General features: G+C 45.2%; 1 protein-coding gene across 2 annotated transcripts in view; it reads left to right on the top strand.

Moving 5' to 3' along the window:
* The first annotated feature begins 634 nt into the window (after positions 1 to 634).
* CELF2 (CUGBP Elav-like family member 2) overlaps positions 635 to 17,650 on the top strand; it is a 505,935-nt gene continuing 488,919 nt past the window's right edge. The window contains exon 1 of one of the 2 annotated variants that reach the window (XM_080810117.1): positions 635 to 798. The gene's annotated coding sequence lies outside the window, so the exon portion shown is untranslated. The remainder of the gene's footprint in view (positions 799 to 17,650) is intronic. The other variant, XM_080810118.1, reaches the window with a different exon arrangement.

The following is a 17,650-nucleotide window of genomic DNA, read 5'->3' as shown; positions in this document are numbered from 1 at the left end:
AAACAACAACAACAACAACAACAACAACAACAACAACAAAGAAGCCCGGTGTAGCAGAGTCACTGCCAGCGAACACACAGTAAATTCTAGCTTGTTAACAGCTCGATTCCAAATTATTTTTTGAAAAAACCCATCCTAGCAGTCATGTAGTTCCAGCCTCTGAGGGAAGCTCTGAGACGGATGCTTGTGTCCCAGCACCCAAGCCGCGCACACTCACACACACACTCACGCTCACACACTCACACTCACACACACACACACGAGGAAGGAGGAAACTAACCAGTCCTCTGACAGGAATGTGAAAGCAAAAATCCGCGAGGCAGGAGGAGTGCCCCAGAGGAGGAGGCTGCCTGCGGCTCGCCGTAATCTGTAAATGATTGCCGGTGAAGTCTGGAGGCTTCGGGCTTGATCTGTGTTTGTTCCAAAAGAAAGCCAAGGAGGACGGTGTTAATAAAGAGAGATTTAACCGAGAGCTGTGCTTGGAATAAAGTGGGCTACAAAAAGGTCAAATTTGATCAGTCGGAGCAGATTACAGGGGCTTGAGAAGGTGGTGCGGAGAACTGAGCCGGGCCTGGGAGGGACCCAGCGCGGGGCGGCCGCGGGGGTGGAGAGTGGCCCGGACGCGCCCGCGCTCACCGGCCGGGGCGGCGCGCAGAGCCGGCGCCCCCCGCCGCCCGCCCGGCTGCCCCTCGCCCCGCTCCCCGCTCCCCGCCCCGGGCCTGCGCTCGCCTCCCGCCCCTAGACCATGGTGTCCCTAACCTCCGACTCGGAGCCACTCAGAGCCCGGAAAGTTTGAAGGTAGGCCTGCTTTTCTTTCTCTCCCCGGCCGTCCCCGCTCGCCGCCGGGTGCGTCCCCGCCCGCGGGGAGCCCGTGCGCTCCGAGACGGCCGCGCGGGGCCGGCGGCGGGACGGGCGGGCGTGTGCCCCGTACGCCCAGCCCGGGGCGCCCCGGAGGCGCGGGGAGGCCTCGTCCGCAGGGCGGGGTGCGGGCGTCGGGGCGGGGCCCGGGCTCGCGAAGTTGGGGGCCGGCCCCGGCTCCCCCCGGACTCCGCGCCCACGCTCGCGCCCGCGTCCCGAGGGCGCTCGGCCGGGAGCCGGGCTGTGGCCCCCGCTGCGGGGACTGCTCCCAGAAAACGGTGTCCCTGCTCCTCCTGCGGGAGTCTGGGGAGACATGGGTTCCTTCCTCCTCTCACCAGCCTTCTTCCTCTCGCCCGGGTCTAACTTGGCAGAGCCAGCCCTAGGAAAGGCTCAGCAGACCCTAAACCTGAATGAGTACCATTGATGAGCTGAGGTCTTCTCGGACTGACCCTAAAAAGGTGAACTCCGACCTCTTCATCTCTCAGAGGCCCAGGAAAATGAGAATACAAGGACAGCACGGGGGCGGAGTTCATGCATCACCCCAACTTGGGTCTGAGTTGACCCCTTGGTAGGGTTCGTGATGAATCCCAGGTTTCACTAAACACCAAATGCTGTTTGCCAGAAAACAAAACAAAACAAACAAAAAAAAAAAACCCATTTGGGTCAGTTTTTGAAATATGAAAGTGTTAAATTGAGGGATGTTTATCAAAAGTCGTTCTACATGGTGTCATGCTGTCCCAAATGCCTACCCGCCCCCCAAAACATGGCTCCATTGGAACTAAACCAAGACCCAAAGAAGGAAGAGAAGTGTGGACCTTTCTGGGACCTCTTTTTCCTGACATTTATCTTGTATTAGCTATTACTTATTTGCCTCTTAAGAGTGCTCCCTTGGGGTTTGTCTCATTTTATTATTTTTAAAAGCAACAACATACTGGAAAAGAGCAAATAAAAGAAAAAATGGTCAATCTTCATTTTATTTTCCTTATTTAAGATTCATACATCTTGTTTTCGAGAACTTCACGCTATATAGGTATGTCATATAGTCTGTGCCATTCTAAAATCTGCTTTCTCCAGTTAACTATCAAATGTATTTCCATGTTTCTGCCTACTCTTTGTAACCATAATTTCAGTAACTAAATAAGGCACCATGATGTTGATATACCTCATTTTACTAAATTACTTACTTTTTCCGTTGAAGATTTAGATTGTTCCCAGTCGTTGATTTGTATGAACAACACCACAATGAACATCTTTGTGCTGATAACTCAGTATATATATGTAAATATGTGTGTGTGTGTGTGTGTGTGTGTGTGTGAGAGCTAAGTAGTCTTTTCAACTCATTTATTTATTTGGAAACAGCTCTTTTGAAAAGGGATGCTTAAACTATTAGTGATATGTTGATAGTATTTAACTTTTTTGAAGACTAAGAAAAGGGCAGGATGTTTTTTTATTTTCTTACTAAAGGACAACATATTGAGATGTAGTATTTGTTGTTCATGTACCTGTTGAGGTATTTACAGTCCCCAAAGGACTTCTGACTGCATAGGATACAACTCTCTTGTGAGCTAGCAGCCCATTGGTAGTGATGCACTGTTCTGGGTGCTAAGGTTCTTATCACGCAGATGGTGGCTGCAAGAAATCCATTGTTCGGAAGCAGATGAGACCAGGTAAAATGCTACAGGAAAGGTATAAGGGATCACTGGGGTCCCAGAGGAGGCAGACTGTCCATTCGGAACATTAGTAAAGGGTTCCCGAAGTAGGTGACATTTTAGAAAGGTTACTGAAGGATCCGCGCATATAGCTTTTTGCTTTCATTAAATGTTCCCAGGATTTCTAGATGACAGGGCATGAACATTTTTACAGGTTTGTCTGTGATACTTTCTTCTGTTTGTAGGTTTAAAATTAATTTTAATGGAGAGATGGCAAAGTACCTCTGTAAATGTTCTTTTGATGTAGCTATTAAAATAAATTTTATTGTCCTTTTTCTTTAACTGGATTAGTAACCTACTTTTAAAGTTGAAATATGTCTTAAGAGTGCTTTTAAAAACATTGTTTTGGATGAATAACTTATTAACATTATTGCACAAGTGGATAAGGTGAATTCTATCTCAGTAATGTGTGTGACCACGGTTATAAATTGTGGTAATGCAGCCCTCCAAAGGCCTTTTTAATAATATTCCGGGTCTTAACCCGTTAAAAACTCAGTGATAATGTTTTCTTTCCCCTCAATGTGTGCCTAACATACTGAACTTGATTTTATGCCTAAAATGAGTAGAGCTTCACAAACTTAGACTGGCAAGGCCTGAGAAAGGGCATCATTTTTACACTGACCTCTTTGGGTACCCCAAGTTCATTCTGTCCACACCTTCTCTTGGCAAGCATTATTCCGTCAGCTTTTAACTGTGTTGATCCTTTCCTGGGGTAAGGAATTATAAAGGGACTCTATGGATTGTTTATGGATTGCATTTTAAATTCCATGGTTGTGTACAATGAGGCATCCTTTTGGCTAATTTCTGATTCATTGAGCGGTTTGCTGGCCAACAGTAAGTGGCTGCCTAGCATATGTGGGAGGAGCAAAGATATAACATGACCTTATAAATGGGATAATCTAGCAGGAGAATGAAGAGGTGTATGCTAACGCCGTACAGGGTTGTGCATGATAGGAGTTATGTTAGTAAAATGCTTGGGAAATCCAGATGTGAGAGCACCCGTTACAGTACGGAAAGGGAGCACCATTGCTGTCCTTGTCTGACTAACAGATGAGCAGAATGCTTGATATGTGCTAGGGGACAGGCTTTCAGACTCGCATAATCTGGAGTACTTTCAGGTGTTTGCTCCAGGCCATGTACCTAGAGTTCTGCCATACCTCTTGCTCCCGGAAAGTGATCTCCATGCATGATTTTTAAATCTGCTTACATCGCATTTCAGTGTTTCAACATAAGACCTGGTGGTGGCCCCCCAAGTTCGGTCATAAACCTTTCTCAAGAACTGCATATTCAATGTCCTTCCATCTTTGGTCCTTTTTGTCAAATGGAAAAATCAAGGTTGGTAAGGGTGCTGTTGGCTGTTCTAAATAGTGTCTACTTCAAAAGGCATCACTTCCACCAAAATACATGCCAATCATTTTCAACAGGAAGATTCCCTTCTTGACCATCAAGAATGTATAAACACAGAAGCGTCCCTCAGAGAATCAAAATCCTCTAAATCAAGAAAAAATATTCACAGCACACAGAGGAGGAAAAGGAAGTGACAATGAAAGGAACAAGCCTGGCCATATGATTGATACGAGATTTAATATTCACTGGGTACTTCTCAAGGGAAAAACGTTGACAGTTGAGGGGAATTAACTGGGAGGAGCTTCCAATACCCGGGCTCTCCCTGTGCCCTGGCCCAGCCCCTGCGTCACTTCTGTGGAACAGTCTAGAATATACCAAATCTGGTTTAACTCTCCCATTTAGAGATGAGGGAGTTGAGCCCAGAAGATGAAGTGATAAAGGAGGTCAAAGAACTCATCAGTGGAACAAGTTGTCTCCACTCCCCTATCTTCTGAGGGGCACATTCACTTCCATTCCCTCCCCCCCCTCCCGATTTAAGACACTCAGCCCAGACCAGCGCTCAGAGCTCCCAGATGTCTCCTCAGCATAGCCAGCTTTATGTCCCAAAGATGACTCAAGGTTGCAAACTTGCCTATAATCTCCCCCAAGACCTGGCTCTTTTCCGGTACTCACAGACTTATGAATCACACGGCTATCCAGCCAGGTACTCAAATCAGAAAGCTACGCATCCTCCTCGCAGTCCCTCATTTTCCCTCTTAATTACATCCTCACAGTCACCAGCTCTTGTTGATTTCAACTCCCAGACACTGACTCTCCACTTTCCTCCATTTTCCTTGCTGTGGTTTTGTTTTGCTCAGATCCCCGCGCTACCTCCCAACACGTTTCTCTGCTTCCATTCGTGCTCTTGTAGTCTGTTTTCCACACGAGAGGAATGAGAACACTTCGAAAGCCATAAATCAGATCATGTAACTTTGCTATTTAAAAGCTTCCCCTTTACTCATCAAATAAAAGCCAGCGTCCTCATCCTGACCTACAAGACGGCGTCTGACCTAGCCCTCCACTACCTCTCCAGCCTACCTCCTGCCTCTTTTCCACAGCTCATCTTCCTCCAACCCTCTCTGGTCTGCTTTCTCTTCCTCAGACAAGCCAAGCTTAATTTGGCCTTAGGATATTTGCATCAGCAACTCTTTTTCCTGGCCTGGAAATCTTCTCCTTGGCTGTTTGCAGGGCCAGAGGCTGCTTGTCATTAAATTCTTGGCTCAAGTGCCTCCTCCTCCAAGAAGCCTTCTCTGACCGCCCTAATTTAAAGTTGCCCAAAGTCACTTGCTAGCATTTCTCCCTGATAGACTGAACTATATAAAATTGCCATATTTAGCCATTTTGGGTGGATAAAAATCTTAATTTCATATAGTTCAGCTAATATTCTTTTGGTAGCACTTACCAATACCTGCTATTTCCATATGTACTTAACTTGTTCCCTCTCTTCCCCCATTACAATATATGGTTTGTGTGATAACTGGGGTACACCAGTGCCTAAGATATTTCCTGACACATAACAAATAATGAATGAGTTAATGAAGAGAGAACGAAGTGGTCAGTGTTTGTCTCCCCCTTGTCAATTTTACACTCCGTGAGGCCAGAGGCTTTATGTGTTTTGTTCACATCCAAATGCCAGTATCTATCACAGTGGTGGCTGTGTGATGTGGAATGAATGAATGACTCCTGACTCCCAGTTGAATAATTTCATCCTCAGGTTCTCATTCCGGCCCTAATCCACAAAGGGAGTGGATTTGATAACATGGAACAGTTGTAATTCTCTGAGAACCAAATAGGTACCTATTATTCAAGCAGAATTTATTCTTTCTACACAAGAGAATGATCTAGATCAGGGATTGGCAAAGAGAGAAAATACTTCAGGTTTGGGGGGCCACACAACCTCTGCTGTAACTTACCTACTCAACTCTGTCAAGGTAGCGGTGAAAGTAGCCCTAGGCAATATGCAAATGACTGAACTGGGCTGTGATGAATAAAACTTTATTTATAAAAACAGGCAGTGGCCTGGATTTGGCCCATTGGCCATAGTCCACCTCTCATTTATTATCTAGGCTAATGCTTTGACTCACAAGAAAATAGAAGTGGCCTTGACAGATGTTTTCAAATCTCATATGACAAAGTGCATATTATAAACTTGCCTCATTATTGGGGGAAAAAAATTTAAAGGAGGCTTAGTGATATTTCAAAGGTCAGAGATGTCTTAGGTCACGAGGATGTGACCTCACAAAGATGCGATTATAGTCTGGAGGAAGTTTATGGGTTATCATATCCCTTAAATGTTTGGATGAGTCGTAACAGTACAACAAGATACACTTTTGCCTTTTCCACTACGGAGTGTGTGAGAAACTCCCATTAATGAGAACAGCACATGTTGATGGAAAAAATAGCCCAGATCCTGACATGTTTTAAGTAACTGCTTGGCCTCGTTTCTTTCTTTCTCATTGCTTTTGCTCTAGTTCATTTAGGAGACATTCCCCTTTCACATGCCTGATAAATCTCCCAAGATGAATTCCACATTCACAGAGGAAAACATGCTCTGTAATTTTGAATGAAGGCCATGTGTAGATACTCGTCAGCTCCCATGACGTGACCTCTTGGAGATGCCTGGAGTGGGGAGAGGTTATGGCGAAGCTCTGTTGGTGTCCACTGAGGGTAGGCTGGCCATCTGTAGATCAGGGATTAGTCCTCTTTGAGGGTGACATAAGAATTACTCGTGCTTTCTCTGTGCCAGGCGTTATGCTAAGTGCTTTATATTTAAAAGCTCATTGGATCTTTGCGACAGCCCTATGACGTAGGTGGTGGTGCTGTTGCTCCCACTGGCCACAAAGTCGACTTGGGTTTGGCTAACTCAACTTTGAAGAGCCAGAGCACTTACGAGATGATGTCATATACTGTCCTGACATAGCACCTTTCTTTGGTACATTGGTAACTTGATGAAGCATGCTGCCTTAACTTAACTATGTCTCAGATGGGAAAAATGTGCACCACATCATTCTTCCTTTTCCCTCAGGGAAGTCTGAAGAATTGTGACCCAGTTACTGCTGGGTACTTAAAAAAAAAAAAAAAATTCAGAGCAGGGGGATGTAGGCTACGAAAATAGAACATCCAGTAATAATTCTCAAGGTAGAATGAATTATGTGTTTATGAAAAGTGAATACAAGACCTGGGCCTTTTAAATAATTTATTGTATTGGAGAATAATCTATTTTTCACAAAGCATGACTAATGGAGCCCATGACATAACTAATAATGACAAAGGTTATTATAAAATCACATCAAAATGTAAAGTAGAGAAATCCTGTTATCTGTTGGTTGGATGCTACTGACATCACATTTTTGTCTCATTCTGGCATTGAAAACAAAACAAAACAAAACAAATCCCCTCATGAATTGTCTCCACTCCACTGACACAAATAGTAGAGAAATGCTCAGGTGAAGTATGTTCTCTGGCCCCCCATCCTGGATGGGTCCGTTTCACTTGTGGGCTGAATTAGCCAAGTATCAAGTAGAAAACCAACAAATCCAGATCATTTGAATCTTCTGTTAGGAGAGACACAGTGGAGGTGCCTGGGTGGCCCAGTCAGTCTGGCGTTCAACTCTTGGTTTCAGCTCAGGTTGTGATCTCAGGGTGGTGAGATCGAGCCCCACGTAAGTTTCCACGCTCAGCGCGGAATCTGCCTGAGATTCTCTGTCTCTCCTTCTGCTCCTCCCTTCCTCTCTCTAAAGTAAATAAATAAATATTTTTTTTTTTTAAAAAAAGGAATAAAGGAAAAAACTCCTCCTGTGATCCGGTAACATCTCTCAGAGGTCAGAGACCACAGTGAAACTGTTTTCCCCAAATAGAGAAGGATCACATGCCACTTTTATTCCATCATTTGGGAAGAGAAAGCAGAATGTGCTACTTACCTGCCTACACTCCCACACATGCGTTTAGGCTCAAAGGGTCAGAATCCTAGAATCACAGCTGTAAAGGATGCTTAAGGAGAGGACTCAGGGTACAGGTTTCCCGTCCATTCTCAGGCAAAGCCCCTGCTTAACCTCCCCTCCCTTCCCCTCTTTGATGCAGTGAGAGAGAGGGTACCTTGAGAGATCCGCTGATCACTCTCCGTTCTTCGAGCCAGTTAAAAAAAATTTTCCAACCCCCCCCCACCAATACCATATTATTCACAGACCTGGGCTGTCTGTCGTGTTTACTGCTGTGTCTCCAGCTGTGCCTAGTCCTGACCCAGGTTGGATACTTTCCAATTTCAGCTGAGAATTCTCACTAAACCTCTCTCTGCGCCTTCCCACTGCCACTCCAACCGCCCCCACCCCACCCCCACTCTCTTCTCAACAGGAAGATTTTTCTTTCTCTTAGTAATCATAGCACTGAATCGAAACCTTAGATCCTCAAATGCAAGTACACATTTTCTCTCCCGCGACATTTATGTACATGTCAGTTCCGTTAGCGGAACTGAGAACTCCCGGAAGACGGGAAGGTCCCTGTCCGGTTCATCTGACCATCCACTGGCATCCTTTGTATCAGCAGAGAGAGCGCTTGGCGGAGCCGGTATTTGCATGGACGTGCGTACATTCCTCCTTTGTCAAATGGGAAAGCGAACCAGATTATATCTAAAGACCCCCAGCTATAAAATTATATGATCAATGTGCGGTAGAACAAAGAGGCCCCCTCCCGCAGGAGCCACCTCCAAGCTGTCCCAGGCATCCTTCTCCTGCACTGTCTAGTTTTTCTCGCGGCAAAGCAATTCTCTTTCTATTGATCCTCATTTTCTTTCAAGGCTGTTTTATTCCCAATCCCTCTGTAGAGTTGATGGCCTCAGCCACAAACCTGTTTTCAGATGTTCTGTCTCCGAACCAGGGCTCTAATGTAAATCACCTGTTCCAGGGATGAGCTTTGCTGACACGTACTGACACTAGCCATCAGAGGACGGTCCTTCGGGGCTGGATATGGCAGTCTTTCCAGGTTGCAGGTGCATCAGGTAACGATGGCTTTGGAACTCCAGTTTCGTTTTTCATTGCCCTAGTTTTTCATTCTTATAGAGACACAAATGTCTAAGCCAGAAAAAAATTGTCACAGGCCTGTGGAAACGGCAGCTTTATGTATTTTATCATGTTTCCTGGTGGGTAAGTGAAAGATTTTTGTAAACTGGAAAAAACACTGCCCTCGTTTAAGTTTGGTATGTACACGTGGCGCACTTAGCGCTCCTTCTGAGACTCCGCACGTGACCTCTCTTTCCTGCTGTCGTTAGCATCGTTATTGACCATCCCAGCCGTTCTCGAGTGCCGCCGAGCTCCCCTGCTCTTGCCTTCTTCCCCAGGAAACACAGGTGTTGAGAAGGTTTGTTCCAACCGGAGCTCCTGAGTGTAACTTGGTAACCCCGTTCAGATCGGCCACTTGCCTCTCAAGAGCTCCCTCGTCGTTTAGTTCTGACGCTACGGGGATGCAGTTTAAATGACTGTTGGAAAGTGGGTATAATTAATACAGAACATGGTCCGGTGTTTGTGTGCCTTGTGAGGTGATCGCCACCGTAAGCCTAGTTCACGTCCATCCGTCAGCACGTTCCCATTTATAGGATCGTTTTTTCCCTGCGATGACAACTTTGAAGATCGACTCTCTTAGCGACTTCCAAGTATGCAGTACAGAATTATTAACTGTAGCGTCCATGCCCTACATGCCGCCCCTGGGACTTCTGTATCTTATAGCGGGAAGTTTGTACCTTTTGAGCCCCTTTACCCGTTTCTCCCATTCCCATCCCCCCTCAGCACCCCTTCCCCCCACGTCTGGCAACCACCAGTCTGTTCTCTGTATTTATGAGTTGGGTTTGGTGCTTTTCCTTGTTTGTTTGTTTTTTTAAAAATCTACATGTAAGTGAGATCATATGTCTTTCTTTGACTTAGTTCACTTAGCATAATACCCTCAGGGGTCCATCCACGTCGTCACAAATGGCAGGATTTCATTCTTTTTTATGGCTGAGGCATATTCCATTCTGTTTCCGTTTTGTGTCTATATGGGGTGTGTGGGTGTGTGTGTGTGTGTGTGTGTGTGTGTACGCGTGTGCGCGATGTGTGTTTACATCACTCCTCTTCTTTATGCATTCATCTATCGATAAGACACTTGGGTTGTTTCTACATTTTAGCCGTTGTAAAAAATGCTGCAGAGAACATGGGGGTGCAAATATCTTTCCGAATCAGTGTTGTCATTTTCTTTGGAGAAGTACCCAGAAGTGGAATTGTTGGGTTGTATTTTTTATTTTTCTATTTTAACATTCAGTTTATTTTTAACTTTTTTTTTTTTTTTAAGATTTTTTATTTTTTGGACAGAGAGAGACTCAGTGAGAGAGGGAACCCAAGCAGGAGCAGGGGAAGACGGAGAACGGGCTTCCCGGGCAGCAGGGAGCCCGATGCGGGGCTCGATCCCAGCACCCTGGGATCACGACCTGAGCCAAGGGCAGATGCTTAACAACTGAGCCACCAGGTGCCCCTATTTTTAACTTTTAAAAGAACCTTCATAATGTTTTCCACTATGTCTGTATCGATTTGCATTCCCACCAACTGTGCACAAGGGTATCCTTTTCCCCACATCCTCACCAACACTTGTCATTTCTTGTCCTTTTGATAATGGCCATCCTGGCAGCTGTGAGGTGATATCGTTATAGTTTTGATTTACATTTCCCTGATGGTTAGTGGTGTTAAATACCTCTTCATGTACTTGTGGGCCGCGTGTGTGTCTTCTTTGGAAAAATATCTATTCAGATACTCTGCCCATTTTTAAATTGGGTGATTTGGGTGTTTTACTGTTGAGTTGTATGAGTTCTTTGTGTATTTTGGGTGTGAACCCTTTATCAAATACATCCTTTGCAGATATTTTCTCCCATTTGGTAGGTTGCCTTTCGTTTTTTGATGGTTTCCTTTGCTGTGCAGAATGGAATGTGTGTGTTTGTTTGTATTTTCTTATCTGTTCCTTTGGGTTGTAGAGTAACTTCCATGAAAGCAGAAATCACGTCCCTCTCAGAAGGCCCACTGTGCTGGGCGTTTATGAAATGTGCACATTTGAGTGACATAACCAATGTAGTTCTCTTACATGTAGATGGAGACTTAAGATTGGGTGCTACTCAGTGGCATTATGGTCAGGGAACCCAAGAATATTTGGGTTCTGATATTAACCACGGCTACCTTTGATGTACAAGTTTCCAGAGGGACTGAGGAGACCAGACCAAGATGCGGCCCATCATTCTCTCAGCTGAGGATTCTGCAAACCATTTGTTTGGGATTCTTTTTGTAGGGGGGAACGCTGGAACATTCTATAATACTTAGCCTCCCATTCTGCCAGTTCTGCCAGACCCAGACCCTCATGGCCTAAGAAAAACAAGGACAAATTGAAGGAAAATAATAGTTTGTAATTAAATGTAGCATTGTCTCAAAACCCCGATATGTATCAATCCATTGAGTTGGGCCAGACGATGCAGAATATCCATTTTCACCCGCAAATCTAATCTAGATGGTCCCGAATAACTTCTGCTCAGTTTCACGTTGAAACCTCAGTCTATTTGTCAGAAATGTTTCAGCCACAGGTAACCAAATACTGAATATTTCAGCTCCATTTTACAGTGGTCTAAACCAAGGGTTGGCGGGGCACCTGGGTGGCTCAGTGGGTTAAGCCTCTGCCTTTCGCTCAGGTCATGATCTCGGGGTCCTGGGATCGAGCCCCGCATCAGGCTCTCTGCTCAGCGGGGAGCCTGCTTCCCCCTCTCTCTCTGCCTCTCTGCCTACTTGTGGTCTCAGTCTGTCAAATAAATAAATAAAATCTTTAAAACAAACAAACAAACAAACAAACAAGGGTTGGCAAACTTTTTCCATAAAGGGCCAGTTAGTAACTATTTTTGGCTTTGCTGATGAGCCATATGGTCTCTGTCACAACGACTCAACTCTGCCATGGTAGTAGCCGCCAGAGACAATATACAAATGAATGGGCATGGCAGTATTCCAATAAAACTCTACAGAAACACGCAGTGGGCTGGATCGGCACACGGGCCATAGTTTGCTGACTCCTAGGTTAGCCAAAAGACTGTATATGCTCCAGTGAGTTTTAGACCTTTCAGAGCCAAGGCAGCCTGGACAGCAATAGGGGAACTGAACTAGAGAAAACAGCAAGAGAGAATATATGTTTCTCCAGGTGCTCTGTGCTGAGCAGGCCTAAGCTGTACTGGGCATTGGCCCCTGGAAAGAAGAGAGGGTATATAAGGAGTGAGGGAGGGATGGCTGGACTGTCTCCGACCCAGGAACACCTTTCCCTTGGACCGACTGAGGCAAGAACCAGAGCCACACTTTGCTTTTAAAGGGAAGACTGAGCCCTTCTACTCACCTGTCCTTGAGAGTCACCTGGGATCTTATCAGCCCGTAACAAGAACTCATCCCTTTGGGGAAGGGGAACAGGTCATGAAGTGAGACCAAGGAAGGGAAGAAAGGAAAAGAGGATCTTTGCAAAATCTGCCCTACAAGGATTACAGGAATCTGTGGACAGAAGGCAGACGGGATAATTTATTGCCCGATGCCCAAGACACAGTGACTTCTAAAGAAATACAACTTGATTCTCGGAGTCTTTGGTCTATACCCGCTACCGCTGTCTTCATCATCACAAAATTGACCTATTCTTCAGGATGTGGCCACGCATTTTTGTATTAAACAAACCTAAAGCTCATTTATGGAATGAATGCTGGACCGAAAACATGCATGATCGTAGCAAGAAGAGATAGGGCGTCTCCTGGAAGCCCACGTTTTCTGCTTATAATGGTAACCTTTGCCCCCACCCTCAAGAGCCGTTCATCACAGTCATTGCAGAATAAGAGTATCTTTGCAGAAATTTAGGATTAAGACCTGGCCCTGGGGCCAAATGAAGTAATAGGGCTTTTCCAACTTCCTGTTGTGCTGTAGGGCTCTTCAGAGAAAGAGATCCATCAGGTATAGCTTACTATGAATTTAAATCAACAGAAGATGACCTCAGGGTATCTACATCTTAAGACTTACTTCCAATTATACTGCATGGAGTGTGTGTAGGGGGGTGGGAGAGTAGGGACAGAAGAATTCAGGAATTAAAAGAAGTCTGGTGAGGCTCTGGGTATCCCTGAAATCAAGCCCCTTAGGTTCTGTCTAGAAAGACCTGAGTCAGGAACACTCCTTGGTTATGAGAGCTCTCTCCACTCTTGACTCTTACTTAATAAATTACCTCTTCACAATAAATTGCCGTTAAATTACCAGATCAAAAGTGTCAGTTTCCCTTGTCAAAGAACTAGAATTACACGAGAATGGGGCTTAGAGAAGACCACTGGAGAGGAAAGTGGTTTGAGGCAGAATTTCTTAAAGACTTTAATTTCATTTATAATTTCTTCCCCACGGGCACCCGCCCCACCCCAGATTCTAATCAGGTCCCCTCCTGACTGGCTGCCTTTGTCCTCCTCATTCCCTGCTGTCCCCTCAGAACAGGAGGCAGATTTCATCTCGGGGCACCTGGCATTGCTGATGACAGACAGAAAGTGGCAGGAAGGAACAGCATAATTTGCTCAATGCATATTTCTGTAGGAAAGGAAGGAGAGGGTCATTGTTTTCACCGTTGAAAGAGGGGTGAGTGTGTTTGAGGCAAACAGCTCCTGAGAACCTGGATTTTGTTTCATTAAAAACCAGTAACTGAGTTGGAGAGTAAAACCCGTTTCCCTGGCTCCCAGACTAGTATTTGCCTTCCTGTCTTCTCTCATTACAGAAGGCAGGCAGCAAAGGTGGTTTTCCATTTATTGAACATATCTTGGGCAGAGCTCTCATAAGGGAACTGGTGTGTTGTGCTTCCGAATCGTGGTTTTAAGCTCTGTCTGCAATCAGGCAGAGCTCTCTAGAGGATAAAGCTGTATTAAGCTTTAATTCTCTAGTTAATTTTTTTTTTTGTTTCCATAAGATTGGTTTCCTTGTCTTTTACTTATTCTCTGCAGGTCACCATTCAGCAAATCAGCACAATCACCCACACTCTCAAGGAGCCCATTAGTTAGACGGGGATCAGAGAGAAATATTTTGCATATAAACCATGGCATAGAAAAAGAGAGAATAAGAAGATTTGCAGTCCTTGACTCTGTTTCATAGCTCCGGGTTTTCGCCCCAGTAATTGGCTTAAATCCCTTTTGATCATCATTTCGTATTTTTTTGGCAGACAGTGTTTTTTTTTTTTTTCTCTTTATAAAAACAGGGAATGTTTTTTAACTTGTGGTAACACCATCCTCCCCCATTGATCTTTTACTTTCATTGACCCCTGCGACTGCATTTGCTCTGAACTCTCATCCCCAAACTGTGACATAAAAGTGTAAATCACATCTTGAGGCAGTAAGTTTTTGCACTTGCCATTGATACACACAGAGACTTTTGTTAATGTGAGTTCAGACGAGAGAAAATTAAACCTGTTCTAGAAGGTTGTGGAAAATGCCCTAATGTTTCACAGACCCATTGATTTAACATTTTGATTTCTCTTTATATCTGATTTAAAAAAAATAATTGGAGGCAAATTTAGTTAATTTCGTGTTATAAGGTGATTCTGAGAGCTGCCTCTCTGCTTCCGACTTCAGATAAGCCTCTGTTTAAAAAAGTATTTGCTGAAAACCTAATCTACCTGATTATAGCAATCAGGATGTTTCGGGTATACTGAATGTATTTTGCAAATGCATGGTTTAATTATGACATTCTCTGTGTCCCCTTTCCTATAATTATTTTTCTCTGCATTATGCACATACTGAATAGCCAAAGAGCTGTCTGTAAGGAGGAAAATGAATACGGGCAAAATTAAATGTCCAGTAAGGAACGACGAGCCTCTGTGCAGATATGGAAAACCAGTCATATCTTAAAAATACAGTCCATTCTTCAGAGGGGCCTTGGGTAAACAAACTGAGTATTACCCAGGCTGATCATATGGCACTAATTTGCTGCCTTGCTTTTCCATTAAACTCTCCACAGGTGACTCCATATAACAACCGAGTTTAGTATATTTCAGATTCAGGTAATGGATTAAAGTTAAGCAGATATTCTTTTAAAAAAGACAGCGTGTAACCAGAGGCTGTAACTAGAGTTTTCAACGTGAAAACCTCTAGTACAGGGAAGATAAAATATGTGAATAGGCACGATTCTGACTCTTCCTTAAGAATGAAAATCGGGAGCTAGAAAAGAAAATTGGAAGTCTGTAGGTCAGAATTGTGCGGTGTCAGCAATTTAGACAGGGGACTTGGAAACCGGTTCCAGGAGATCCAGATGGTACACAGCAAACACGACAGGCAGTGGAGGGGTCGGGGGGAGGCTGCAGGGAGGAAATCGATGTTTCATCTGAGTCAGCTTTAGCAGACAGGGGATGAGTGTCTCTCCCTATATTAAACTCTCGGTCCTGAATTTTGGGCAATAACACTATTACATGGTCCAGTAATGTCAGCCAACCTGTTGCCGTCCTCACAATTTCTTCTTGCGTAGTTCTTCCTCACTCAGCAAGCGATGGACACTGTTAATATCTCTTGTACATAAAACCACACACTTCTGCCGTTACTGGGATTGGCGTTGAGGTAAATAACATTGTTGGGGCGGTATCCCTTCAGAAACTACATTTTGAGGCTCTCAAGCAAAATCTCACGAGGTAGGTAGGTAGTTTGGTGCTGCTAAGAGTTCAGTGACCCTCACATCTCCAGCCAGACCGAGATGGTCATGTCACTGGCAGGGGCGTGTCGACCATACGTCCAGGTGCCAAGAGCCAAGGACTGGAGCGGATCTGGCTTCCCAGGCACTTACGTAGTCCGTCCAGAAGAAACGGTTTCTCTCTAGGGAGGAGGTCCAGCTTCCATCAAAGACATGATTGGAGAGGCAGATGAGAAAAAACCAGGCAGCCTGTTCTCTGGGGTCTGAAGGAGGTCCCAGCCTCCATAGCTCCAGCAGGCGGCCTGGCTTCTTCCATGTGGAAAATTGAACTTCTGAACCACGGTCAGCTTGGCTTACTCTGTGTGTGTCTGTGTGTGTGTGTGTGTCTGCGTGTGTGTGTCTGTGTTTCCGGTGGTAGGGGTGTGCTTGGCTGATGCTATTAATAGCACGTCACCAAGTAGACCCTGCAATCCCGGTTGCAACAAGGAAGGAGTCCAGATTTGGGCTAACTGTGAACAGGGCGGGGGAGGGACGGGAGCATATAAGTGGTTGTGTGACCTCTGAGCTTCTGTATTCTCATCTAGAACATGGGGATAATTCCTGCCCCATCCACCTGTCCAGGTTATTATGATAACGTGAAGCATTTTCACAATGACTCTCACGTTGATTTTGTTTCAGTTATTCTCTAAGTTTTATTTGGAATTTTGAAACAACATGGAAGGGGAATGTGAGATGCTTGGGTTTAGCAGGAGGGAACCGGAGTTAACTGAGGGCAGGGGCAGGGCTCTGCGTTGACCCCACTTGTAGAAAAAGTACTGAAATCAGCCTGGCTCTGAAGCTGGAAACCATGACTTTTAGCCTAAGTTTCACATGAAACTGCCCCGGCTGAGGTTACTGGTCCGACTGCAGTGGCCTACTTGTAAACCTCATTGCACTTGAGCTCTGAGAGGCGTTAATACCGTTGACTCACCCTTTGTCTTTAAGAAGTTTCCTCTCTTGGCTTCCAAGAGACCACACTCCACTGGCTCTGTTCTGTGATCAGTGTTTTTTCCTCTCCTTTGCTGCCTCCTCTGCATTCCTAGGTCTTTATCTGTGACCTTTTTCTCCCCTCTCATCGCCAAGATACAAAACAGCCCTCCAAAAGGGCTGGGTGGAATTTACACAAGTGTTTTGTCTTGCTGAAAAGATTCTCTGTTTTGATCTCCGTGTGTGTGTGCCTTACAACAGAGCTCACATCCTGTGGTTCATGCCCACGGCCCCTTGTCTCCTGCTGTCCCATGTCACACACATGCCTTTTCTGGGGGTCCCAGGGGGCATGCCGGCTTGCAACTCTTCTCTGTATCTGCACCCTTAGCACAGCAAAGTTTCAAGGACTCACGCATAACGACTCTTTAGTTTCTCTCGAAACTTCTCTCGGAACTATTTTGTATATTCCATCCCCTGCCTGGGTATCCCGGGGAGGTCTGTAACCTGTCCCAGACTGAATTCACGGTCCAGGTCCGTTCTCAACTCTGAGCAATGACTTTATCCACCTCCCTCTTCCTCCTTAGAAACCATGGACTTTCTGGGTTGGTCTGTTTTCCCGCAAATGTTATTGAGTACCTAAGGTGTACCAGCTTTGCCCTAGAGGAGGAGAATTCAGTGGTGAGCATAAACAGACCTGGTCCCTGCCTCATGGATTTTACTGTCTGGTCAGAGAGAAATGCATGAATGAGATAACATAAGAATACATACAAAATGGTGCCCATGCTACAGGGTAAATAGGCGTGTCGTGCCATGAGAATTACATATGGGTCTCTGAGCTGGTTAGGGGTGTCAGGAAAGGCGCTCCTATGGGACAGTTAGGCTGACAGCAGAATGTGTATAGGGCTTAAGTAGCAAAAAGAGCAGTAAAAGGTGTTAAGACACAGTCTGGGCCTCATTGAAGATTGTGTTCATTCATCCTCGGAGCAATGGAAACCGTCCTGTTTTTCAGCAGTGACTCATGAGTGTCTGGCATGACGGGGGTGTCATCTGCCAAGATTGAAGCCTCCA

This window comes from Martes martes, assembly GCF_963455335.1.
Source record: "Martes martes genome assembly, chromosome: 8".
Taxonomy (NCBI): Eukaryota; Metazoa; Chordata; class Mammalia; order Carnivora; family Mustelidae; genus Martes; species Martes martes.
The sequence above is the reverse complement of the archived record's forward strand: the minus strand, read 5'-3'. Positions and strand labels throughout refer to the sequence as shown.